A 23,211-nucleotide genomic window follows, 5' to 3' on the forward strand; every position below is an offset into this window, starting at 1 on the left:
TGATAGCACCTGCGAGGCTGCTTCTTTTTCCATCACTATTTCCGATATCCAATCATTTTCAGGCATCCTACTCTATCGCCCTCCGGGGTCTAGATCGAAATTTCTTAATAACCTTAACAATTTAATCGAGCTCTCCCCAGGAGCATCACATTTCAACATACTGGGAGATTTTACTTTTTATCTTGAGGCCTTATTCGACCCTGACACCTTGACGCTAAATAATGATCTACTTGCTGTCGGCCTACAGCAAATTGTCATGCAGCCCACTCATATAGCCGGTCATACTCTTGACGGGCTATTTACTAGTAATCCTCATATGACTTTATCAAACGTGATCCCTCTCTTATGGACGACCATTCAGCAGTCTGTTTTTCCTTAAAACTGACTTCTCTGCCATCTCACCCACCATCCCACTCTCCTACTACGACAAGAAATTGGAAAAATGTCGAACCTTCCCACCTTCCAGCTTTGCCGCTCGACAGTATTACTACCACTGAACAGGATCCCTTTCTAGCTTCTGTCAACTATTTGAACCGCCTAAATAAGGCTTGTCTTACCCTAGCTCCCCCTAAAACCTGCCATCACACCAGACTTTCCCCTTCAGCCCCATGGTTCACAGAATCCCTTTGACTGCAGCGTCAACAGTGTAGAAACCTCGAGAGACGCTGGCGTCGCCACTATAACGAATCAGAAAAAACCACCTACAAAAGTGCTCTCTCGATATACAAAGACCTTATTACAATGGAAAAATCACCTTACTAATCTTCTCAGATCACCCAGGCAAAAAACTCAGCTAAAGAACTATTTCAGGTAGTTACTCATCTTTCCAACCCACCTTCCCCCAGCTTCCATGGAACCCAATCCCTTTGCGACTCTCTCGCAATTTTTTTCAAGGAAAAAGTCACTAATATTTTCTCAGCCTTTTCCCTTGCACCCCCCATTACCTCAACCAATTCCCCTTCCAATAATGATACACCTTCCCTTCCGTTCTTCGAAGCTGTTACGGAGGAACAAGTTCACCGACTCATTCTGGGTACAAAATCAGGATCACCTCTAGATCCTTGTCCCCCTGCCATCCTCAACCAAATTCCTGAAGCTATCTCTCCTATCTTAACGTCCATTTGCAACTCCATGTTTACAACCGGTATCTACCCTTCAGTATGGAAAGAGGCTATTATTAAGCCGCTTCAAAAAAACCTACCCTCGATCCCCTTCTCCCTGCCAGCTACCGTCCCATCGCGTGCCTCCCCTTTCCAGCAAAGATTTTCGAAAAGGCGATGAACCTGCAATTATCTAATTTTATAGACAAAAATAATCTATTAGACGAGACTCAATTCGGCTTCAGACGGGGTCACGGAACTGAAACCGCACTACTCAAAGCAGCAGACGAAATCAGAACAACCCTGGATAAGGGAGGAGCTGCGGTACTGATATTGCTAGATCTTTCAGCAGCTTTCGACACGGTCGATCATGTCACTCTGATCGATCGTGTCTCAGCTATAGGAGTCAAGAACAAAGCAAAAGACCTTCTGGCATCCTTCCGAGCTGATCGTCATCAAACAATTAAGATGGCCAACTTCACTTCCCAAACGTTCACTCTCCCCTGTGGTGTCCCCCAGGGCTCCTCGCTAAGTCCGACACTTAGCGAGGGTAATAAAATCTTACGGAATTGCCCTGACAACCTATGCTGATGACACCCAACTTGTGCTTTTTCTGTACACAACAACGGGACATCAGTGGCTACAAACTTTCAAATGGGAATGAAGGCCATAAGCTCCTGGATGTCATCTAACTGTCTCAAGCTAAACTCTGACAAAACAGAGGTGATGACATTCGGGAGGTTGGACCCCACTTAGTCCTCTCACTGGTGGCCTTCGGAGCTAGGAGATCCACCTCAACCAGTCACCAAAGTTCGCAACCTTGGAGTCATATTTGATGAGAAATTGACTTTTCAGCATCACGTCAATTCAGTGGTCTCCTCATCTTTTTACGTCTTAAAAAGAATCAAAAAACTGCTCCCTTACCTTCCATCATCGGCCGGCAAAACTTTGGTTAGCACATTGGTTTTTTCAAAAACCGATTATTGTAATGCTCTTCTATTGAACGCTCAGAAAAAAGTTATTAATCAACTCCAATTAGTCCAGAACGCCTCGGCCAGAGTCCTTTTAAACATTCCCAAATCCAAAACCATTTCCTCCCACATTCGTCAACTACATTGGCTCCCGGTCAGGAGCCGAATAATGTTTAAGGCCCTGTGTATCACTTACAAGGCAGTCAACGACGTGGGCCCTCAGTTCCTTAGAGCAGCTTTCTGCCCGCTTGATCACCCAAGAACTCTCCGTTCCTCGTCGGCACATATGCTGAAAGTCCCTCGAACAAAAAAGGCTAACTGGGGTGACAAGTGTTTAACTATCTCTTCATCCAAACTCTGGAACACACTGCCTATCCACATCAAAACCGCCCCAACTCTCCTTAGTTTCAGGAAGAAACTGAAAACCTGGCTCTTCCCAGTATAACTTATCACCTCAGCGATGGTTCTGTATTCTAGCGCCGAGACACCCCCGGGTATTTGCGCGCTCTAAAAATGGCTCAAACATAAACATAAACATAAACATAGGCGGACAACTACGCTACGCTCTCGTAGTTTGCGAAGTTTGCGCTACTTCGCACTACGTGAATTGCACGTAGCACAGTGCGAACACACGTAGCGTAGCGGTCATTTTTTGCTTGCTCGCGGTCCTCAACGTCAAGTTGACGACCGCGAGCAAGTAAAATGACATCCCGGCGAGACTTTTTCCTTGTTCGCGATCATTAACATGAAGTTGGCGATCGCGAAAAATAAACCTCCCGGCGAGATTCTCAACGCGGGGAGGTCAGGTTTCTCATTGCGATGGTCGCGTATGCTCGCGACCGCTCGCAATGAGATCTACCAGTCCGTGTTGAGAGAGCTGCCGCTCGAGTAAAAATCTACCTGAGCGGCAGAAAACGACAGTTCACACTGTGCAAGATGCCATTTTCAATAACTGCACAGTGCGGACAAGCATCTGGCACTGTGCAATCATCGCGAACAGCGCACTACGCAGTTCACGTAGCGCTATACGTAGCTCGTGTAGTGCGAATTACACTTTGCGAAGCTACACGTAGCGCTACTTCGCGAACTACGACCAGGGTTAATCAGAACAACGCTCAGAGGGCCACGGGGCTAGCAAGAGCCATTGAGCCCAACCGTGAGGGTTAAGGACTTTTACTCCTGGTGTCCCTGGGCCAGACCTATTATGGATCCTCAGCAACTGGACCAAATATCCCTTCAGCACTAGACTCTCAGTGGTAAAGCAGGTCCAGCAGTACAAGGCTTCTCGGGGGGAGGTATACACGGGGAAGTGAACACAGGCTCACAACTCAAAATACATTCAGCAGCAACAATAAATGATTATCCAGTCAAATACTTGCTTTTATGAAATAAGGAGAATTCATATGAAAATGCAAAGTAAAATATGACATTCACAAACAATACATACAGCCCCCTGAGGTCAGGTCTCTAGCATTTTATAGGCAGATCCTGAGACCTACTCGCCTCTCCTAACAGTAGTGGTTATTCTCCATTCACTATAGGCAACATTCAGGTTAAGCAGCGCTAGTAGTCAGAGTCTGAGTATTTATTAAAGTCAAAAGTGTTTTAGCGCTAAGTGACTCGTGATAGGTAAGTTCCCCTCAATCAGTCTTACTCGCACCAGCAGATCCGAGATAACTGAGTCTCTGAGTATGCCCTCTTTGCGGAGACTGAAGCTGCAGTCTCTAGCAAGTCTTTCATACGTGAACTGGGTAGGGCTGCGGTCAGGTGTCCTTGAAATCCTCACATGCAGTATTGCAGTAGCAGCAGCCGAGGGTCTCAATTCTAGTTCGAGGCTTGTAATTTTCTTGGTATCCTCTTCACGAGGGAGCAAGCCTTGCTTGGGCCTGCTGGGTCACCAAACAGCCTCTTTCCTCTGATGACTGTCTCTGCCAGACCATGGTCCTTGTCCTGGTGCCACCACCAGAATACGGGGTCACGATTCCTCCTCTACTTGTGGGCTACGGTCTGATCGGCACAGCAGCAATTTTCACGATGAGCCCAATGTGGCACACAGTGCTGCTTCCTTCTGAATTGTCCTTCCTCTCCTTGTCCCTGACCTTCCTCTAGAAACCAGACAGTCCGAGCAGGAGCAATTCCAAATCTCATAGCCAACACAACATAGGCCATGGGAGGGACTAGAGGTTCACACCTGGATGTCAGTCACAGTGATATGTGTATTAAAAGGTTGCCCCAGCCCCACGCTTTATGATTCTCATATCAGCCCCATCTCCTTCCTGAGATGTGCCCAGGCCTCTTTGCAGTGACCTCTCCCTGAATCAAAGAGCAGCATTTGAAGTGCACCGGAGAGCCTGACTTTAGCTTCTACCAGGGTGACCCACCAAGCTTACAGGAATGTAGAAATTCAAAAATACATCTGTGAGGTTTCCTTCACCTCTTCTCCTCATGTTCTTATAGTCAGCCCTCGGTATCCCAAAATGGAACCCAGAGACTTCCATACATTGTGCTCTTCATAGGCACACATACACACAAATATATATACTGTTCAGCACTACAACCTTAATGAATTGTAATATACACACCACACACACTGCACAGCAGTGCATTATTCCTCTATTGTACCAAGTGTAGGAGTCTGGCTCTGTATATACTATACCAAAGTAAGGTATACCCCTCAGGTAGGGTTACATGTCCAATGTGAGGAATTTTTATGGACCAGCAGTAATGTGTAGTAAATGAATCTTTTATGAGACTATTTAAATTGACTTTTAATGCAAGTCCAACAGTAATCAAGAAAGCTAAGACACTCTTAGTTCGACCCATTCTAGATTTTTCTTGCATCTACGCAATAAGCTGTATAACCATTCATATGTATTTCTTCTAGAGTCTACAAATGTTTTAAAGCAGAAGTTCCAGTCCTTATCAGTTTCGTCTTAAGCCGGCAAAATTCTGACTAAGCAGATAAGTTAGTTTCCCCATACTATCACACTTCTGTATCTTAGTTGAATTTTCTGGCTGGATTCCCATAGCACTTAAGGCCACACATACCTAGGTTTTATTTTGCGATTTACTACAAGTGAATTTTTGCAATTCACTATTAAGCAATTGCAAACATCTATGTACTAGTGTCTTTGACACATTTAGCGATTCCTAATAGGGTCACAATTGACCCACCTCACTAATATTCATGAGGTACGCCGCAATTTGCGACCCATTGGTTATCGCTGAAATCAAAGGTATGGTGGCCTGCTGGGGACAGTAGGCCACCAAGTCGGTGTTTGCTTTTCAATAAAGCAACATTTGTTTTTTAATGTAGGCTATTTTCCTTAAAGGAAAACAGGATTTATTTCAAAAAGAAAAATCAAACGTTTCGGTTTACGTTTTTTAAGTGTAGTCACTGGTCCGTGGAACAACTGCCTGCACTTTAAAAATATTTCCGCAAGCATTCACAAAGGGGATAGCACCTACTTGGAGTAGGTGGTAAAATGCAAAAGTTTTGCAACCGCATTTCGGTTGAAAAATGTTTGTACATAGCACTGCAAGTCGCTATTAAGAAGGGACACCCTTAGCATGCACCTTCCTAATACTGAATCGCTAACCCATTTTGCGATTCAGTAATAGGTTACCGAATCAAAAAATGAGTTTGCTACAAAGGAAAATACATTTTTCCAGTTGCAAAAAATGTACATACATGTGGCCCTCAGTTCCTATGCATGGAAAGCCTCAGCATTGGATAAGGCTGCTACAAGCCATTACAAAGACTATGGCTTGTCCTTATGCTGGATTAAGGGGATACATTTGTCATTTGATTGTACAGAAAATCTCTTCTACCTATTCTGTCGGTTCATGTTGACCCTCAAAATTGGCCAGCAATCACTGCATACTTTGTACTAGTCCCCCACATAGACCTAAAGGCAACGTAGCAGTTAGCAATTTCAAGTTTGGGTTTCTCACCACATGATGGTTCCAAAATTACGGGGTAATGTTCTTCAAGAGTCTCTGTAGCTTTTATGCCCCATTTTTAAAGCAGCATTTTGCCAGGAGGGAATACGTCTTTTGACAAACTTGATGAGGAACAGAGTTTATGTGATTTCTTCTCCAGACCTAACATTTTGTTTCAAGAATTGTATAGATAACGATCTTGTGAAGAGATATTTTACAAACATTTTAAGGATTTGATTATTTTCAAAAGGTTCCCCATTTAGAATATCATGAGGACCATTTCAGATATGAAGGGGAGTGCAGAGAATAATCAGTTTTTTATTTGGTTGGTCAAAAGCTCCTTTCGTCCAAACAGTAGGCACAGCTTGCTCTTTGAGAGATGCTTTTGATCACATATAAACCAGGGCCTTATCGTTTGAAGTGCCCATAACCATATCAGATGAAAATATTCTTCTGCGATTTGCCTCATCTTTATCCATCTTGTGTCCATTGCTTTATTAGTACTTTTTGAATTACAAGGTATAGAACCACCTTTCATGGAAGATAATAGGACCCCTCTCCACCCAAATTGCAACTGATTCAAACCCCTCTGCATCCAAGTTTGGATAAGGTAGGGCCCAGTTATTTATTTGAACAGGTTTGTGTGAGGCCTGCAGTCGTTTTAAGGAGAGCATCTCGTGGTTACAAGTGGTCTAAGAGGTTTTGCCATACTCTTGTTTTACAAGAAATCTTCACTTGTACGAGTTGATTAATAAGTTCCTCAGAGTTTATTTTAGAAATCAATAATTTAGAAAACAAACCATTTTTTGGTCAGAATCCGTATGAGTATGGAATTGACAGTTCTTGTCACAAAGTAAGTTAGCATAGTCAATCTCTGCGAGGCTTGACAGTTAATTCTGCATGAAATGTTATGGTAGTAGATAGTACAGGATACTCCTCTTTTTGTTTTTTTATATCCTCTGTGGTAAAAATCCGATATTAAATACGTTTTTATAAGAGCACCTTTTTTCTTGGTATTATTTCATATGCAATTAAGAAACAGGGCTGCCCATTTAACCACCTGGAATAAGCGGGCATCAAGAGAACAGATGAGTTATACAATCAACAAATATCTCAAAGTAGAAATACTAAATGAATTTAGCTTATCAATTATATCATTTTCCGCCATAATAATGACAAACTGAACAGCCACAAATTCAACTGACGTCATTAGACAAATTATATAATTGATTGAGAAGTTACAAAATAGATTTTATGGTTTTGATTTTCTATTGAATTTGCAACCAGTTCCTCAATTATGTTCATTTTCTATCAATTGTCTTCAATTAAAACACCATATCCTTTAAGGCCACTGCTGTTAGAGAATTAGTTTTTGATACCGGGTTTTGAGAGCCTCGCGGAACGCGTCTAGAGTTTTACACATTGTTCTTGTATTCTCATAAGTAAGAGCACCGGCTAGGGGTGGTGTTGCTGCTATTCCATCTGCCTGAACAGTAGATTTCAGAGTGTCTTCCTTGTTAGAGGTGTTAATAGTGAAATCCATATAATTTGGCATGAGATGGAAAAGGGAGGCACAAGTATACATAAACTCCACATTCTCCGAATCGAGGTTAAGCAAATCATCCACTGAATGTTCTCCTTAACAGTGGTCACCAAAATAATCCTTCAAACAGTAAAGACCTGCAAACTGGAGAATTGATTTCAAACCACGAGTTCCAGAATGAGAAGAACAAGTTACTTAATTTATGTAACAATGTTTCCGGTGGATACTCTAACCCCAAAGTCCTAACTTGGAGAATATCCCCAGGCGCCAGATTGGATCCACAAGAATTAACAGCCCCGCTCCACTGTGCCAGTAGTTGGCCTTCTGTGGCTCCATCCTGACTTTGTTATGCACCCGAGGTAACAAACAGAACTCTATAAATGCCCCACATGAAGCTCAGTGACAACAGTTTTTTTTCTTGGCTCTGTCCATGTTCTCTGTTTTTTTTTGTTAACTGGACAGAAGAGGAAGAAGCAGTGTGTCTGCTCTCTGTCCATGCTATCTGATGCGGAGCCTTTGAAATTACAGAATGGCAGTTTTCTGACCAGATTCTGAATCTTTTTAATCGGCTGAATGAGGCCATTCCACAGAAAGGGAGGGTTAGTGACTAATCTGCGGTTAGAGTCTCTAACAGAAAAGGCATACCGAAGACAAGTAAGTAACTTGTTCTGATTCAGATTCATCCCCTTCAGAATAGATACCAAAGCAATACCTCCCCAAGGTGGTGGTTGTGTGAAATGGAGCCGATCAAAAAGCTCTGCAGGATAAAGCGAGCGAATTGCCCCTTAACTGAACTTGGCCGTCAAGGCAGTAGTGCTTACTGATACTCATGTTGTGGCCTGCCAGATGTGAAGGACAGGCATTCCGCATGCTAGCATATTGGTAACAGCCCAGGCTTTGATGGAATGGGCCCTAAACCCACCCAGAGGTTTCTTTTTGGTAGGTGCATAACAGATCTTAATGCAACAGACTATGCATGTTTGCAAAGTCCTTGTCTGCACTGCCTTGCCTTGCCTTGCCTTATTTCACCCCAGAAAACATCACAAAGAGCTGACCATCCACTAGATATTCTTTGGTGCGATCAATGTAAAAGCTTAAATCTCTTTTAGAGTGCAGCAGATGTAGTGTCCCCTCCAAAAGGTGAGGGGGGGAGAGAGGGTTAAGGTTGGAAGAGTGATGAATTGTCAATGTGACAGACAGAACAACTTTGGCAAAAAATCTGCCTTGGTCCACAGCACCACTGTTTCGGCAAAAAAGAGGGTGTAAAATGGCTGCACTGAAAGACTTGAGTTTGCATACACAATCTGAGGTCCAGGAACACAGACTTCAAAGTCAGGAGATGTAATGAAATACTTTGCATAGGTTTAAATGGCGGGTGCATGGGGAAAGTGAGAACCAGATTAGATCCCACTGTGGCACTGAGGTTCCGTGACAATTGTAAGTGGTGTTTTTGACTCGCACGAATATGGTCGAGTCTGGTATCTATGAACCGCAAATGACGAGTTTAGTAAGTGTGCGCAGTTTCGCTGTGCTAACTTAAACCGTTCGTTTGTTATGTGGGTTTTTCATCTGTACCCACGGGTTCCATCTTAGATACGGCATCCATTTTGTCTCTTGCCCTCAAGTAGCCAGCGAACGGACGCTGTCCGCTTCGCGACCCTGGGACTCCCAAGATATTTGCGGAAGGCACATGTTCTTTGTAAGTGTCTTTATGACGAGGGGGTTGCTGCTGTAAGGCAGATGGCGCCGCTCGAGGCTCATCTTGCCGCACGGACTATTGTCTCAGCCGTGCATCTCATTAGGCACGTCCCTTTGATGCCTGTATCTCGTGTTTCCCGATACCTCCCCTTTTACACCCTTTCCGATCTCCCCACTGTCTCCGTCTTCCTCTGCACCTGTCTTCGTTCCTATTTCGATCTACTTTACTGCTGATTGGAATTTGCTAATGGCGGGAAGATGGGTTTTTACAGTTGGGAACCGCCAAATGTTTCCGCACTTATGTTCCGGACCTTGTGTGTTTCAAAGTGACCAAAGCGACCCCTCTGGGGGCTAATTGTGAGAACCGGGTTGTAAACTTTTGTGTATCATGTTATCCTATGGGTAAAAACTGTATAAAAGGAGCGATCCACAGAACCAATTTGAAGCAGTCTCCCCGAACTACACTCGATGTACTTCCTGTGACTTCTGTGTTCCCTGCAGCAAATAAACCTTGAATCTTTGACGCCGAAGGAAGTGTCCCGTGTCTCTGTGACTTGTACGCCGGAGCAGGTTACCCACGAAGGTTTCAGGTGTTGTGCCCTGGCACCGCTGGGTCCAAAAGAACCCAGTCCTTCAGTTGGCGCCCAACGTGGGGCTGCATCAGTGGTACCGGTCCAAGCCCGACGATCGTGAGGAACTTCGTGTGAAATCTCCGAGGGAAGGTGCACCCCGCTTCATCGATCCTGTTGTCGAAATAAGTGGCCCGAAGACTTTTCCCGCGAAGATTCCCGCCTCCTGACGGCTGCGACGGACTGCTGCCCTGACTGTAGACCTGTTTTGGCGCCTGGCGTAGACCTTGGTATAGCGAGACGATTGACGGGCCTTCCTGAGGACGCCATCGATCTTTGAGTTAAGTATTTGTGGGTCGCTCCCAGAGTTCTTGGTTGTTGACACTTTAGCGAGTGTCTTTGTTGTAAACGCTGTGTGAGTGTTTTTGTCGGTGACACTTTGCTAGCGTACTTTGTTGTTGTATTGTTTGACGACTGCAGCCGCCAAAAACCGAGGGTTTTATTCTTTGCTGGGACTTGGTAAATCCCGTAACCCTTGAAGTTTGTGAAACTCGGCTAGCGTGCAGGATGCCTGGTCGCAGTACTTTGTTCAGTTGTTTTAGACCTTGTGGTGCGGATTCCCTGCTGGAGGACTCATGTCCGATACCTCCGGTTGGAACTCCTACTTATGACTTATATAGCAAACATGGGCTAGGCCCGATTGCTTTTAACGATTATTGGATTAAATATACAAAGAAAGACGGCGACCTTCGTTGGCCACCTCACGGTAGCTTCGAGGCGTCGATCTTAGATAATTTGGAAATAAAGTTGTTCGAACGTAAATCTAGGCCGGCCATGTTTGATGCCTTTCGGTTGTGGCGCAAAGAAGCCCGACAGAAAGAAATCAGACAGAATAAACGTAGTCAGCGAGATAATGTTGCTACCATAGTGAAGAAAGCTGAGCAGTTCCAGCGTGATAAGGAGGATAAGGATAAGGAAGTATTTGAGAGGCTACAGCGTATGACTATAGACAAGTGTTATCCTGCTCTGCCTACGGAGTCGGATAAGAAGGAAGAGGCAGTTGAGGATCCTTTAATGTCCTATCTTATGAAGTCGCCACCTCCGTACGTACAGGGTACCGCAGCTCCTGTGGTCCCTGCCGTACCTGTTCTTCCACCTATTGTTCCTCCGCCTGTTCCTCAACCTGCACCCGCTCTTCCGACTGTTCCTGCTCCTTTGTCTGTTTCTATTCCTACTGCTCCTCCGCTTCCACATACTCCTGCTCCCGCTACTGCTCCTGTATTGTTAACCCCTGTTGTTGCTACTGTCTCTACTCCTTCTCTTGTTAGTCCTGTGTCTTACTCTTCTCCCTCTACTCGTAATCGTAATTCTCCCCTTGCGACAAACTTCTTTCAGTCGCTCGGACCTGTTTTTGGGTCTGCTGGATCTGATGGTCCTCAGAGACGTAGTCAGCTTCCTGGTAACAGAGAACGCGCTGCACTATATAATATGGCGATGGGTTGGATGGTAAACCCTCTTAGAAATCCACCCCGTGTTGTTTTCGAAACGTTTAGTCAATTCAACATACCAACTCAGAGATATGTGTTTGACGAAATGTGCAAGTCCCTACATGATCAGATAGCGGCCGATGCGCCTGACGAGGTGCTGACCGCCCTGTCTGAACTTCGGCTTCAGTTCGCAACTGGACTGATAGTGGATACTAATGTTCGACGGGCTATCGAGCGGTTGCTATCTCTTCGTCCCGCTCCTATTCCTCACGCACTGTTTGTTGAGGATATTGAAAAACAAGACGAGTCTGGCCAATATCCTATGCGTGAAGTTCCGCCGGTTTGGATACCAGCTGATCCTAATGCTCAACCTCATCCGATAGTGGCACATTTTGAGAGAGTGTGGATACACCTCCCATGGAAACGATCGGAAGTGCTTCAGGTGAAACAATCTTTGCCCGATCCTCGAAAAAATCCTACTGGGTATTATAAGGAATTATCGCAGCTCGTAGATGCTACGGTAATGAATCTTGCCGATATCGACATGTTGTTTGGCAATGTCGTACCGCAACCGGTATGGGCTAAGATTCGTCACCAAGATCACGCAAATGAATTAGGTGGTGATTGGGCTGCCATTACAGCGGCAGACGCTGGACAAGTGGCTGCTACTAAACCCGATCAATTGATTACTGCTCTTCCTCAGCGGATAATAACGTTAATGAAGACTCTTATGCCAGCTATGAGGGTAAATTGGGACAAGTTGTCAGCCTGTAAGCAGAAGAAAGATGAGAGTGTTTCCGACTTCTTTACGAGGTTCGAGGAAGCATTCATTGATCATAGTGGACAGGATATGGGTACTGAGGGTGGACAGAGGTTGTTTGTGGATAAATTCGTGTCGAACTTGTTGCCCGATCTGAGCAATAAATTAAAGAATTCGGAAAGTGCATGGGCCGTTTCTACCTCAGCTCAGATATTGGCTACGGCACAATATTATGAGAATAGAGAGAAAGAGGAGAATGACCGTGCTGATAAAAAGACGAAAGAACTAAAAACTAAAGTGTTGTTACAACAAGCGTTTCCGCCGCGTTCTAATCAGAATGCGCCTCAGCAGAATAGATCACAGTCGCAATCGAATCGATCGCAGCCGCGTAATGATTCCTCTTTCCAAAGATCTTCGTTAGGGTACAATCAATGTGCTTATTGTAGACAGGAGGGACACATTAAATTCAATTGTCCTGCTTTAAACGAACGTAATAGTGGTAATTCATCCAAAGGAGGTCGTGGTGGTTCACAGCACGCATCACGTGGTAGAGGTCGTGGTGCTCAGAATGATCGCTCTGACAATTCATCAAATTCTAATAACTGTTTCGATCAACGTGGATCATCGCAAGGACGATCTGCGCAGTACAATGTAGACGATTATTACGTCGATCAGGGAACTGACGATAGTAATTACTAGGACAGCCAAAGACAAGGAGAGGGAGTGGTATCAGTTCCGGTTGATCAGAGAGGGCCTTACGTCGCAGTTGCTACATCGGGCGTCGTTGAGCCTTTTCTGTTGGACACTGGTGCAGCGAAAAGTTCTATCATGCATTCGAAACTCCCTGGCGCACCTTTGTCTGGCTTAACAAATGTTTCCGTTGGATTCTCTGGCGCCCCCGTTAGCAATCCAGTTTCGCGCCCTTTGCCCCTTAAAATTGGGCCTCGTGAGCTCCAAGCTCCGTTGATTTTGACTACTGGTTGTGGCGAAAATCTTTTGGGTCTGGATTTGCTTAAACGTTTGTATGCAACTTTGTATTGTTCTCCAGCGGGTGTAAAGCTTACGTTAGGAGAGAGGGTAGTCTCTCCCATGTATTTGTCCCTCGATAAGCTTCCACCGGAATTGAGTTCTCTTCCTGCGTCTTTGTGGGCGACGGGTCCAAATGATGTGGGCCTACTTGATATCTCCCCTTATGTTGTTCAGTTGAAATCTAATGTGCGATTGCCACGTATTCCCCAATACCGTATCTCCCTTGATGGTGAACGAGCATTGTTAGCGATCATCTATGACTTGATCGAGAAAGATGTTATTGAGGAGACTCGGGGAAATGTGTGCAATAGCCCTGTACTGCCCATTCTTAAACGTACGGATCCTACCAAACCGCCTGTTTATCGTTTTGTTATCGATTTACGGGAGGTAAATAAAATTGTGGTTCCTCAATTCCCTGTTGTGCCTGACATCACGGCGCTACTGACTCTGATTCCAGCTACTGCTTCATGGTTTTCGGTGATTGATTTGAAAAATGCATTTTTCAGCATCCCGATTGCCGAAGAGAGCAGGGACCTTTTCGGTTTCTCTCTTGGTGGACGTAGCTTCCGGTTTAAACGCGCTCCTCAGGGCTACTGTGAAAGTCCATCGATTTACAGTCAAGCTTTGAAGGGTCAACTGGATGCGTTTAGGTTGCCGGTTGGTGCGGCTTTAATCCAATACGTCGATGACTTATTGGTGGCTGCTGATACTCAGGACATTTGCAAAATTGCTACAGTGTCGTTGCTGCAACATCTCTGTGAGTTGAATCACAAGGTGTCACCTTCTAAACTCCAATATTGTTGTCAAGAAGTAACCTATCTCGGTCACTTATTGTCAAAGGAGGGAAGGAGATTGACCCCAGAGAGAATTGCAGCGATTGCGCGAATGGCTGTGCCACAAACCCAAAGAGATGTGCGTGCCTTTCTAGGTATCACGTCGTACTGCAGGCAATGGATTCCTAATTTTTCATTGCTAGCGAAACCGTTGGTGGCTCTTACGTGCAAGGATGTTTCAACTCCTTTACCATGGACGGAAGAATGTCAGAAAAGTTTTTCTGAATTACGTGATTCATTGTGTTCGGCTCCTGTGTTAGGTACTCCTGATTACAGTAAGCCGTTCACGTTATATGTTCACGAGAGGGAAGGTTGTGCTTTGAGTGTTCTAACGCAACCTTTTGGTGGTAAGCAACGTCCATGTGCATATTTTTCCTCGACCTTAGACCCAGTAGCTAGAGCATTGCCGAGTTGTTTGAGAGCAACTGCGGCAGCTGCGGTCTCCATCCGACAATCAGCAGGATTGGTCATGGATAATATGCTTACGGTGATGGTTCCGCATGCAGTCGATACTCTTTTGAATCGAACGAAAACTCAGCACTTGACGAGTGCGAGGTTGTCTGGGTACGAATTGACGCTCTTGGCAAGCCATATTCAGATAAAACGTTGTAATGTCCTAAATCCGGCAACTTTGTTACCAATTAGTGCAGAGTCAGATGAAGTAGCAGAACATGACTGTTACTTGCGGACAGAAGAGGAAACAAAAGGTCGGGTGGACCTTAAAAACACCCCATTGGAAGACCCGGATGGCACTCTGTATGTGGATGGGTCATGTTTTAAGTTGCCGAATGGCGATGTGACTACTGCTTATGCTGTTGTAACATTGAATACTGTTGTTGAGACTGCAAGATTGAATCAGAATTCTGCCCAAGCTGCAGAGCTGATTGCTCTCACTAGAGCATGTGTGTTAGCAAAAGGGAAACGTGTGAATGTGTACACCGATAGCCAGTACGCTTTCGGTGTAGCGCATAGTTTTGGACGATTGTGGCGAGAGCGTGGTTTCTTGACGTCGCATGGTACGAAGATACAGCATGGCCAGCTTGTGAACGATCTTTTGGATGCATTGACTTTGCCTGCGCAAGTTGCAATTGTTAAGTGTAGTGCGCATCGTAAAGTGACGGATGATGTTGGTCGTGGTAACGCGTTTGCAGATGAGATTGCTAAGGAGACTGCCCGGAACCTTAGCACTCGAATGTATGTGACGAGTTCGGTTAGGTGGCCTACAGAATCAAGTATGTGTGAAGATACCATAGAGAGCGTGAAAGCAATTCAGAATGAGGCCACCGACACTGAAAAGACGAAGTGGAAAGAAAGTACGGGAAAGTTGGATGCGAATGGTTGTTGGATTGATTTGTCAGATCAGAAAAGATGGATGTTGCCTGATGCGTATGTGCTGGCCGTTGTGACAATGGCGCATGGGTTAGCACATATTAGCGCGAAAGGCATTTGCAAGTTGCTGGCTGATGTGTGGAAGAATGATGGCATTACAAAATGTGCTGAACGTCTGGTGAAGAATTGTATGGTGTGTATAATGTACAATCCTGGCAAAGGAACCCCAACTCCCCCTGGCAGTTTTGCTCCTCCTTCGTATCCCTTTGAGGTGGTTCAATTGGACTTCATCCATATGGAGCGATGCAATAACCTGAAATACGTTTTAGTTGTGGTTTGCGCATTCTCTCGATGGATCGAGGCCTATCCCCTCAAAGACAATACTGCTTTGTCTACTGCGAAAATCCTACTGAAGGAATATTTTCCTCGGTATGGAATGCCTAGAGTCGTGTGGTCAGATAACGGAAGTGAGTTTGTTGGAAGTGTGATGAAGAGTGTGTGTAAGGGCCTTGGAATTAATCAAAAATTCCATAGCGCCAATCATCCCCAGTCAGCTGGATTGGTTGAGGGGTACAATGGCACCCTTAAACTAAAACTAGCGAAGATTCAGGCTACGACTGGACTTTCGTGGCCTGATGCTTTGCCTCTAGCACTACTGTCAACTAGGGCGACTGTACACTCCCGAATAGGGCTTAGTCCCTATGAAATAGTGTTCGGCCGTCCTGCGAATGTGTGGGGGGTTCCTAGGCCAGGAATATTCTCTGATCTTGAGTATCCGATGTTGATTGACTACTTACATGACTTGACTGCTAAACTGAGGTTAATTCACCAACAGGTTTACGACGCCTTGCCGACGCAGACGGAGGGTCCAGGCCACCAGCTCCAGCCCGGGGACTGGGTGGTTACTCGCAACTTTTCACGCAAGAACAATCTGGACCCCCGATTTACCGGACCTTACCAGGTACTCCTGGCCACGAGGACTGCCGTTCGTCTTGAGGGGCGGAAAAATTGGGTACATGCTACCCATTGTAAGCGAGTCCCTATTCCTTTGCCGGCAGACCCGTGGGTAAGGAAAGGCATTGCGTCAACAGAAACAGAAACATTGCCGGCGTTTGTACCTTTTAGCGACGCACAGCTTGTTGGAGAACCCTCAGCGCAGCAGAGAGCCACTGTTGAACACTTGTCAGCAAAAGACTCAAGACCAGATCAACCAACTGATCAGCAGGACGCTGTCTCTTCAACGGATCCTTTGTTCGACGAGCAGACACGTCCCGGGAAACATCGATATTCTTTGCGATCTCACACTAAGGACAAATAAAATTTTTCTTGCTTTGCTGAAATTGACAACTGCAATATCCTCGTTTCCCATGATCAATTTTGAACATTCGTATCATTGAAATTTTTTGTACATATATCAAGCTTCTTCCTTGTATCTTTTTACTTCCACAGCTGAGAGACATTGTGCTTATATATATACATATTGTGTATTGAGGGCCGTAGGGCCGCGCGCGTACTTCCTTCTGGACAGTAGGTCTTGACGCTAGGTTAAAGGCCGTCGGTTCCTAGGAACTCCTGGGGATTGACTATTGCTGCACAGAACGAAGTGCGTCAAGAAACGTTGCGGACGGTCGTAGGGAATGGCATTCTCGAAGCTGAATGATTTGGAAGGAGCTCAGGCGCATAGATTCAAGCTGCAGCAACTTAGTCGTACTAAATGTTTCATATTTCAATTGTTTGTATTGTTTTTGACTGCTTCTGCGTTATTAGCGGGTGGGGTGTATTACACTATGTCCTACTTCTTACCTGCTACACCTACTCCTACTCCTTACCCTAATCTTACCACTACTGCTTCTCCCCATTCCTTTCACATGTTACCGGAACACGAGCAGGCTAGACGTGTAGAATTCCGCAACAATTCCTTTATTCAGCTCCTCCATCAGCATCAGTTAGTGGTTAACACTACTAATTGTTGGGTGTGTGGGTTGATGCCACATACTACGGGTAAGGGAATTCCATATCTGGTGTTACCGTATAGTTCCCAAGGGTCAGCTCGAGCATTTCAAACAATGTTTCGAAGCGCACTGGGTTTCCACCCCATTCAAGAACAACGTTCCCCCTACTCTGGTCCTACCTCGTATCAGAGGCTGCTATCGATGGCAATAGAGGATATGGAAGATGAGATCCATGACCCTTTTCTTATCCCTGAAGAAGAGGTACAAGCCTATAGGGTCCTAAGTAGAGGGGAATATAGTGTGTTCACTAGTGAAAAGCAGCTTAAAAGCTCGCCTCCAATATGGGTCGTACCCCACACTGGTAATCTTTGTCTTGTGGGTCGTGGTTCGCAAGCCCTACTTGGAGCAAGTGCTTGCACTGAAAGTTACATTCTGCCAATGTTCTCGTCCCCTGTGTTTCTGGCTGCCAAGGGTACATACTTTATCTGTTATGATCGTGCATACACATGGTTGCCCGCAGACTTCATGGGCTCATGTTTTATTGCAAATCTGTTGCCTCCGACGTTCACTGTAGATGCCGATTATCATAAGACTAGAGTTGTACGAGGCGTAATTAGCGAAGAGGATACTGCCGGTCAAGAGGCAGGAGACTTTTTCAAGGGTTTCCTCCCGTTTTGGGGACCTATGGTTAATAGTAGGAACCTGAGACAGTTGACTCGAGTGGTAGAATCGACAGCTAATATTACTGCCAGTGCCCTTGGTAATATCACCACAGAACTTCAGGCGGAGAGACTTATGACGTTACAAAACCGTATGGTTTTAGATGTCATCTTAGCAGATCGCGGTGGGGTATGTAAGGTGATCCATTCGAGCTGCTGCATTTTCATTCCAGATAATGCTCCTACTGTCTATCAAGCCATCTCGAAGTTGCATAAGATCTCCGAATCCATACACGTGGATGTAGGGGATTGGACGCTACTTGGATGGTTTTGGGGCCTGATGTCGACTTGGGGTTGGAAGATTCTGATGATCATCGGGGTTGTGGTAGTGTTCCTGTTCACGTGTTGCCTTTGCGTGCAGTGTGGTCCTGCCTTATGTGGCCTCTGTGCTACAACGTGTATGAGACAACCATCTGTTACCAAGGGGACTCGGTTGGACAGAGCTATGCTACAACAACATCTTGATGGTCTGATGAATATCGAATATGATTCCGACTAGTGCTTGCCTACATGAGGGCAAAAGGAGCGTCTGAGGTTCCGTGACAATTGTAAGTGGTGTTTTTGACTCGCACGAATATGGTCGAGTCTGGTATCTATGAACCGCAAATGACGAGTTTAGTAAGTGTGCGCAGTTTCGCTGTGCTAACTTAAACCGTTCGTTTGTTATGTGGGTTTTTCATCTGTACCCACGGGTTCCATCTTAGATACGGCATCCATTTTGTCTCTTGCCCTCAAGTAGCCAGCGAACGGACGCTGTCCGCTTCGCGACCCTGGGACTCCCAAGATATTTGCGGAAGACACATGTTCTTTGTAAGTGTCTTTATGACGAGGGGGTTGCTGCTGTAAGGCAGATGGCGCCGCTCGAGGCTCATCTTGCCGCACGGACTATTGTCTCAGCCGTGCATCTCATTAGGCACGTCCCTTTGATGCCTGTATCTCGTGTTTCCCGATACCTCCCCTTTTACACCCTTTCCGATCTCCCCACTGTCTCCGTCTTCCTCTGCACCTGTCTTCGTTCCTATTTCGATCTACTTTACTGCTGATTGGAATTTGCTAATGGTGGGAAGATGGGTTTTTACAGTTGGGAACCGCCAAATGTTTCCGCACTTATGTTCCGGACCTTGTGTGTTTCAAAGTGACCAAAGCGACCCCTCTGGGGGCTAATTGTGAGAACCGGGTTGTAAACTTTTGTGTATCATGTTATCCTATGGGTAAAAACTGTATAAAAGGAGCGATCCACAGAACCAATTTGAAGCAGTCTCCCCGAACTACACTCGATGTACTTCCTGTGACTTCTGTGTTCCCTGCAGCAAATAAACCTTGAATCTTTGACGCCGAAGGAAGTGTCCCGTGTCTCTGTGACTTGTACGCCGGAGCAGGTTACCCACGAAGGTTTCAGGTGTTGTGCCCTGGCACCGCTGGGTCCAAAAGAACCCAGTCCTTCAGTACCACAAAGGGTGCGAAGAAAAAATGATGCAAACCTTCCAAATATCTCATCACAAAGGGTGATTCGAATAGGGTAGGATGGTCCGGCAAATGTAAAAAAGTTGAAAGAGCCACATTTAACCTTTAACAATTCAATTTCTGAGACATATTGCAGAGTCTGAGCTACAAGCCCACAAGAATCTGAAATGTTGTCATGGTTCCCGTAGGCTAGTTTACAGGCTTTCATTCTCGGTGTCCCTATGCTAACTAGATGTAAGAATATGAGAATAGAATAAGTTACTTAACTGGGGTAATGATGTATCTGGTAGAGACCTATATTAGTTGCAGATTCCTTTCCTTAGAATTTCCCTCAGTCACAGTCTGGATCCGGAAGATTTTCAACAGCAGTACCCCAGCGCATTGGTAGGTGGTGTTGGTCAGCTTCGCGTCTGTCGTAGACGCTGCCCATGTACGCTGCCATCAGTTCTGAACACGACTTTCCACACCAGAAGCAAAGGGCCATGAAAGACACTGACCACTGGTACGTCAATACTAGGGCCCTTTAGGGGAATCCCTATCGCTAGAAATCAGTTTGCAGAGCGGGGAGGATGGGTGGGATGGAAAGGAATATACAACTAATATATGTCTCTACCAGCCACAACATTACCCAAGGTAAGCAACTTGTTCCCAGAAGGAGGGTCTGCGAACCAACATCACACTAGGAAGTCCTGGAGGACAGAACGGGCAAAGTACCCATCCCTCCGGACTTGACTGTTCAGGCAGCAGTGTCTTGTAAACGTGTGCAGGGATGCCCACGGTGCCTCCTAACAGATATCAAGGACTGGGACTCCGCATGCTAGCGCAGTGGTTTCTACTGTTGCTCTAGTGGAGTGAGCATACAACTCCACAGGAGGTTCCTTCTTCGCCAATGCATAGCATATTTTAATGAAGAAGACAACCCCTCGAGAGATGGTCCGTTTTAGCACAGCCAGACCTTTTTTGGCATCCCCATAGCCAACGAAGAGTTAATGATCCACGTGGAAGTCTTTGGTGTGATAAAGATACAAAGACAATACACACTTTGGGTCCAGACAGTGGAGTTTCTCCTCTTCCTTGGAGGGATGCAGGGGTGGGTAAAAAGTCGGCAGAGTGATGAATTGTCCAACATGAAAGTAAGTAAGTAATTTTATTTAGCATAGTTACTTAAAACCATTGCAATATAAAACAGATTAAAAGAGAAACATTTTTGTGTTCTTATTTTTAAAACTACATCATCAATTAAAAACTGGTGTTACACAGTCGCAGTTCCTCGATTTGATTAGGCACAGAATGTCTGATAATTTATAAAAAGTTTGATTCAGACTTTGTGTTTATAAAATGTTTTTGATTTCCCGGTCCAAAACACATACAGTAAGGGGGACCCATGGGCAGTTTAATGACCAGCTCCGAATGCAAGCCCAACTAACAGTATTCACAACAGAGTACCAGAGGGTCAGTAAAACGACAGGCTAGTTAAGAAAGACAGAACAGGTGTAGCGCTCCCACTATCCATATGATTTCGGGGCCAATGCCAAAGAATATATATATATATGTTCTGTGCACCGTCTGTTTCCCAGCTCGCACGCTTGCGCAACCACAGCAAGAAAACTCCGGACACGGACCTCGAGGTATATGCAGCTTTTAATCACGCAGAAAGAGTCACCAACGTTTCGGCTCTAACGGAGCCTTGATCACATGACAGCGTGCATTTCACTGGGTACACCTTTTAAAGTGAAAGCAAGTGAATAACAAAAGACACCTGTGCAAGTACGCTACTAAACATGGAAAACATACTATACATTGTACTTGGCAATTGGTTACCATTGAAGTCACCAAATTTGTGTAAAATACAGTCAAATTATCAAGAGATTATACAATGAAGGTAAAATACATTTTGATTCAAATCTCTAAAATGATGACAAACAACAGATTAAATAACACGAGTGAGAGAAAGAGTATTGAGGTAAAATACACAAATCTATTGCGCCGACCCATTTTAAAACCATGATTGCAGGACATAAGGTAATAGAGACCTCGGTCGTGGTGTTCCCAAACATCTTACATGGTTCAAAAAATAAGTAAATTTCCACATTTCAGGAACCCTCGTAGAGGAGTACAAATAAAGTGCTACGTGCTGGCTTGCTAAAGTGCATGCAGTGCTAAAAAAGTGCCTCAATATGTGCAAAGTTGGCAATGTGCAAATATATGTGTAATACAACCTACTGGGGTCCTGATTTAATCCACTCAAAATTAGTGAACAGAAATCACTATGTAAATTGGGGGTGAAGAGACAAGTTGAAATAACTCGGCTCATATCGGTCTCTATACAGTGTGTTCCACTAAAACTTATTAGTCCTGAACGGGTACATCCGACCAAATCGTGGTCATAGTTTATTTGTGCGCATATGGGTTGCGACTCACTACTAAAATGCCAAGGTTACCATGTGTAAAACAATATATGTGCTAAAGTGATATTAAAAACCAACACCACCAGGTCCAGAGGGAGCCTGTAACCCGGTACCAAAACAATACAAAAGGTATAAATGAATATACAACCAAATGTTAAAATACCTATGCAATTCGTCACATTTATAAGGTAATTAACCTGGTTAAGAGAAAACGTGCACAGTGGAAAATAAAAATATTATTGATAATGGTCGTCTTAAAGCAGCATTATTATTTACAATGAAGATTATTCCGGATTGTGTTAACTCGCAGCCCCCACGGGATTTGTCCCAGCACTCTCCCAGCCGGGTATGTACCACCAAGTATATATCTCTATGCCAGATCAAAATCAGTATCTGGTCTCTGGCTCCCATCAGTCACCACTCGGAACCGCCCTTCATCATTTGGGGCCCCGAGGACCAACACTGTACCAGATCTCGGTATATTGACAGAAAGAGAAAATCTTCCTGTAAGTCTGTGTGTGTTGGTATTATGGTCAAAACCATATATGTTGGTGAAGTGGCTGATGGGGTTGGAGAGAAATCTACAGTGCAGTGCAAGAAAAACCAGGAAAAGAATAAGGGTGAATAAAATTGGTTTAAGGAGCAAAAGATAATTTATTAGGGTTTAACTCCTAGCACCATTGTTAAAAAATAGCTCAGACAGGGTGAAATTATAACCTGCCTAGTGGTGTGACGTGGTCGACATGTTTCAGCAAACCTGGCTATTAGCCTTGCTTTCTTCAGGACCTATTAATTACAGCTACTGCAAACAAAAACCCAACGTGACAAGTAAGTAAAAGGGTAAAAGGTAGTGTGGGAACGACACAGAAAAGTCACCTGAACCTCCAGGTTGTGTCTGTTCCAGACCTCTTCTTACACTCAGCGGCGGGCTGAAAATAAAAAGCATGGCGTGAGCTAATCCCCCCATACCTGTCTTCAACAAGCCTGTCTGATATACCTCGTGCAATTCATCCACATAGGTTTAGTCCAAAACCTGGACTCTTAAACAGGCACACTGACCCAGTATTAATGAAAACGTGATGAATGAAACATTTCAAGTCTCACAGGGTACCCCTTACCTGATCAGTAAGAGATATACACCTCACCTCGCCTGGCTGCGGCTCAGGACTGGTGAAGCACCGCTCTATAAAGGGAGTGAATAAATTCAAAGTCAAGAATCATTCACCGTGTAGAGCCTGAATTTGATCAATGAGAGCACTGTTACATGTCAGCAAATAATGGGGAGAGGTGTCATAGCCATTTTAACATAAAATGTATGTATCTGATGTTGCAAAATATCTGTTTCTGTTGGACCCAAATATCAAATGTGCAAAGCCAGGTAGTGTAAAGCCAGGTAGTGTATGGCGG

Source organism: Lissotriton vulgaris, chromosome 4_1 (genome assembly GCF_964263255.1).
Source record: "Lissotriton vulgaris chromosome 4_1, aLisVul1.2, whole genome shotgun sequence".
In the NCBI taxonomy this organism is placed as follows: domain Eukaryota; kingdom Metazoa; phylum Chordata; class Amphibia; order Caudata; family Salamandridae; genus Lissotriton; species Lissotriton vulgaris.